The 5,317-nt window shown below is 44.2% G+C and overlaps 1 long non-coding RNA gene across 1 annotated transcript; it reads right to left on the reverse strand.

Moving 5' to 3' along the window:
• Nucleotides 1–638: 638 nt before the first annotated feature.
• LOC120093723 (uncharacterized) lies at nt 639–3,099 on the reverse strand. The gene is made up of 3 exons (XR_005487382.2): nt 2,608–3,099; nt 2,083–2,190; nt 639–1,656 (listed from the first exon to the last, which is right to left on the reverse strand). It is a non-coding gene; the product is annotated as an uncharacterized LOC120093723 (long non-coding RNA).
• Between the last annotated feature and the right edge of the window lie 2,218 nt (nt 3,100–5,317).

The raw sequence follows: 5,317 nt of genomic DNA on the forward strand, positions 1-5,317 counted from the left end.
TGTCCTGTAGCAAAATGGAGCTGTTGCATAGAAACTTCCTCTGAGATTAAAACTTTCTATTTTGGAAGAAAGCTCAAGATGCAGAATATTAAAGGAGCGGTGAAGCAATAGGATGTTCTAAGTATATGTATATGTGAGTATATGTATATGTGTGTGTATGTGTGTGTGTGTATGTGTGAGTGTGTGTGTGGGGGGGGGGAGTCCATCCTACAGGGAAACTACTCAAGATCAGGACATAAGGGTTGGGGATTTAGCTCAGTGGTAGAGCGCTTGCCTAGGAAGCGCAAGGCCCTGGGTTCGGTCCCCAGCTCCGAAAAAAAGAACCAAAAAAAAAAAAAAAAAAAAAAAAGATCAGGACATAAGCATCTCAATGGTTTTAGGAAGTCCCTGAAACTGACCAGATACACTATAGAGCCCTCCCTCCCAAGCCTATAAGCAGTAGACTTCTCTGAGACACTCTCAGACTAGACAAGCTGCCTAGAAGAGATGCAGACCAGCTGACCTGCTTAGAAGAGGCAGCTTTGCACTTTCTGGCTAAGACCAGTTGGACTGCCTGGGAAAGGCAGGTTCTGGCCTGGTATGCAGCACGTTTCAGATGTTCAACGTCTGTGCACTGTCATCCAAGATACGGTGTGGGTTGGGAACGGTTTCAAAGCAGTTGTGAAGACAAATAACTACTTACAGAGCACGTCTGTGAAGCCCGGGGAGGAGCTTTCTGTGGAAGGAAGAAAGGCTCCCTTCAGATGGCAGAAGTCCATAATTAGCAAGAGCAAGACCGGTGGCCCTTTGCTTAGAGTGAAGGCTCATGTGTGTCCCCCAGATTTCACGTGCTGGAAATCTGGTACCCAGCAGAGCCGTATATACTGAGAGAGGAGACTCTCAGAGGAGGGCTGTGTGATGGGTGGATTAATTCACCGTGACAGGTATAGTTAGCAGACTATCAGGGGAATGGCTTTGTGATAAAGTGAGCTCTCTCAGGGGCTGGCTCCTGTTGTATGACACTGTTCCTGGGAGCACACAACTGGACCATAACTACAATTAATTCTGTGAATATTTAATAGCATTTATTAAACCATCACAGTTACTTACATATGTATCACCAATAACTATGAGCTCATTAAGAGACCGCATCTCATTTATCCTTTTAATCTCAGCACATAGCCTGCAGATGCTCACTTAATTCTAGCTAGTAATGGAGCTAATGGTGCTGGATGGACGGATTGTGCTTTTTTTCAAAAAGTGTACACGCTGGTACAGGAAGCATGAAAACGATTCGGGCTAAGCCCATCATTCACAGGTGAGGAAACTAAGGTCTGTGAGGGTCCAACCAACCGCTCCTCAGCAGGTGTGACTTTATGGGTCCTAAGTACTGTGCTCTTAGAGGCCACTGGAAGTTGTTGCCAAACAAGAGGTCAAACTATGATCTTGTTTTCCTATGTGGGTGGGGTTTCTTTGTGGGGGGCAAGAGAAGATTTTTCCTTTCTTGGTTGCTCTTTAGCCAAAGAGGTTATAATCTTGATAATGACCAGTATTTACCCATCTCTGCCATTCCGGAGAAAGGCAAACCACTTGGCTGCCACCCACGACGAGTGGTCGATATGGCGGTACCATATCGTCTTCATCCTCCGACTCCTTCTGAGCTCCTCCTCTGTGCAGCTACTCTTCAGATGAAGGAAGGAAGGAGGGCAAAGAGGGAAGAGATAAGGAGATGTGACTCGTGAAGAGTCGTGCAGGGCGTCTAGTGAATGAGTCTCCTAAGTATTCCTGCTTTCTGTGGCTACCAAGTTTAGTCGTCTAAAATAAAACCTCCCATTTATTCTGCCTACAAATGTATTCAAGAGGGACGATTCACTTTGGCCTTATAGAGCATCAACCAATCAACTTGTCCACCGGTCAACCACGAGGATTCTCCTCTTTTTAACCATGTGGTAGCAAGTGCGTGTTGACCGTCCATGGCAATTAAGCTGTGGCCGCAGCTTTAGTTTAGATTTGGAGATGTCTTTGGACCACTGGGTTATTGAAGACCCGCCACGCTCTCGGGGCAGCCCCTGTGGAAGGTTAGATTCAGTTCCCAGCCCTTACCTGATGGTCACGCGGTCTGTAACTTCAGTTCCTGGTGATCCAGTGCCCTCTTCTCCCTCTATAGGCAGTAGGCACACAATGCACTTCCACACAGGTAGGCAAAACATCCTTTACATAAGATAAGAATGTAAAAATCTCCAGAAGTCACTTCGAGAAGTTTGACTCCCAGTACTTTCAGGAGCAGTGGGAGTTTGGGCTTATGTGGCTAAGATGAGGCAGAGAGATAGATTCGTGAAAGCAACACGTTAAACTACAGGCCTTCTGGTTTCCTAAGGGAACTGGATAACTAGGACAGAGCCTCCCTGGTTAAGTCAACCTCAATGGTTGACTTCAAAGTCTCCCCTCCTGAATACAACTTGAACTTGTGCAACCGTGTATGCTCTGGGCATTGTCATACATGAACCTCCAGCCAGACCTTAGTGAAGTCTAACCGGTCACACCTGGGTGTGATGGGGAAACAAAGAGAGCTCTGGGAAAACCATGCCATCCCGGGGTGGATGTGTGATCAACGTGGTGGCCATATACCCAACATGGTTTCTGTAGAAATGAGTCAGAGCTTCCACTGCACGGACTATCAGAAGGTAGTCCAGGCAGGTCTCCCTACATCCATCCAATCAAGGCAATCAGGATGCTTCTTCAAGTAAGACCGTCTGCACAGGCGATTCTAATTTGTTGCCAGAGAACATCGAATGCACCCAAAAGTTCCACCCAAGTCAGTACACAAACGAGGAAGCAATGGGAAAGGTAAGCCAGGGAAAGGGGAGCGCACTGTGGATTAGTGTGCGCTCTCTAGCGGGACGGAACTAGTGGGATGGATAGATATAATTTCATACATTTATATTTAACAATATTTAATAGACTTCGTACGAATTTAAAAATTGATTACACCAGCTCTAACACAGTAACAGCAGCAGAATCAGACCTGAGAGCCAAGAACCTGGTAAGATATTCAATCCCTGAGGCTGGGTTCCACAGCAGCCAGGTAGCTCCATCATGGCTGCCTCTGGGTAGAGGGAGGCTGGCTGACAACCGGGCTGGGGGCCGAAGTTGCTCAGTCCACAAGGCTGTCAGTGAGCCCAGCAGGAAAGGGGCAGACTGACAGGCGGCAAGAGGGAAGTTCAAGAAGCCAAAGGAGAGATGATCTTTCTTCCACACCCCTTTTACCCACACTATCAGAAGATACCGCCCACAATCCAGGTGTCTCCCCACATCCACTCAAGGCAATCAGGATGCCTCTTCAAGACCCGCTACGCAGGCGATTCGAATTTGTTGCAGCCGTGCTACTGTCTTAAGCAGCCACCTTTAATCTCCAGCTTTTGTAGAAATAAGTTCTGAGCTCTGCAAAGACAAAGTATGAGAAATACACGAGAAGAAGAGAGAACCGTTCTCAGCCACAGTTCCACATGCGGCATCCAAAGGACTAGAGGAAACGAAAAGTTTTAAGGAAAAGCAGAAACAATCCCTTCCCAGACTCCTGATTAAGACAAATGAAGAAACACAGAAAGAGGCTCATGAAAGAGAAATTATAAATGGAAAAATAGGGCTGGAGAGATGGCTCAGCCATTAAAGGCTAGGCTCACAACCAAAAATATAAATGGAAAAATGAAAATTTTTGAAAGAAACTGCCTGGGAATTTGAAGGCAGAGGGTACGAGAACAGGAATGAAAAAGTCAATAGTTTCAACAATCCTATCAAACAGGCCAAGTAAAGAATTGTAAACCTGATCATGGATGGGTAAAGATCATACGGTATGATGATGAAGATACCATGGGATAACGTTGGGGAATGGGAGGAAAGGAAAGATGACCAGAATCTCAGAGACATGAGGGACACCACTAAACACACATGTATATGTGTAACCAAATGCCAAAGACAGAGAAGAAGAGAAATACCTGAAGGAGTTATGACTGACAACTTCAAAATATTGGTAAAAGCCAAGCCCCTTAGCTCTGAGATGCTAGGATTAGTGCAGGAACATACACAGATACATCATGGTTTAGAAAAGAATCCTAAAAGCGTGAAAAGGAGGCGGGGCAAGGAACCTGCTGTTTATACCCACAACAACGCATACTGGGAGCCAGCAATGCACACAGGGTTCTCACAGGACAAAAATTACAACCAGAATTTTATGTTCAGACAAAGCAGCTTTCAAAAGCAAAAGTGGAAGAAAGACATTGCCAAGGGATTAAATGTGAGTAATCATTGTCCCAAACACTAAAATTTCAATGCAAGCCCCCACCCTAGACACATTCTACACTTGGATACTGTGTTTAATTATGCATTTCCAAAGGACAGCATAAATGCATATTTGTATTTTCTTAGCTGACTAAAAGACAGTAGTATGTAACAATATGTATTATACTGTTTACTCTGTATTATATAATCCTGTGTAAACACATTCTGTATATTTAAAACATATAGTAATATAATATTTGACAAAACAGCACAAAGAAAGTGGTTGGGAGCAAAGCTGAATGAAATTATTTTCCCAGACAGCAACTCAGACCCACAGTAAGGGATGAAGAGAACTTGAACTGAGAAATATGATTAATAGAATATACTCTATAAGCCTTTCTATTGTCCTTCATCCTCCGAGTTTACTACAAAAACAAACTTATGCACAGTAACAATAATAATAAATAATTTGTTGAGGGATCAAACAGGAGAAAGGAGAGAAGAAAGACAAAATGGAAAGTTCATCAGAGATACATAGGAGGTGAATTTCTATTTCCTTAAATTCGTATTATTCTTAAGTGGATTCTAATAAGACAGTGTGGTGTGGTTTGATAGGTATGTTCCCCACAGGCTCATGTATTTCCATGCTTGGCCATAGGGAGTAGCAGTATTTGGAGGTGTGCCCTTGTTGCAGTAGGTGTGGCCTTGTCGGAGGAAGTGCGGGGGCGGGATTTGAGGTCCTATGTTCCAGCTATGCCCAGTATGATAGACAGTCTCTTCCTGTTGCCTGCAGATCATGATGTAGAACTCTTCAGCTCCTCCAGCACCATGTCTGCCTACCATATTTCCTGCCTTGAGGATGATGGACTGATAATTAAACTGTAAGCCCACCCCAATTAAATGTTGTCTTTTAAAAGAGTTGCCTTGGTCATGGTATCTCTTCACAGCAATGGAACCCTAACTAAGACAGGATATATAAGTGAATCTAGAGTTCCAGAGACCACTAATACAAAAGTGAAATGTTTTACAAGATAATATTTGCTCACTGGAAAAGAAAAAA

Source organism: Rattus norvegicus, chromosome 7 (genome assembly GCF_036323735.1).
Source record: "Rattus norvegicus strain BN/NHsdMcwi chromosome 7, GRCr8, whole genome shotgun sequence".
In the NCBI taxonomy this organism is placed as follows: Eukaryota; Metazoa; Chordata; class Mammalia; order Rodentia; family Muridae; genus Rattus; species Rattus norvegicus.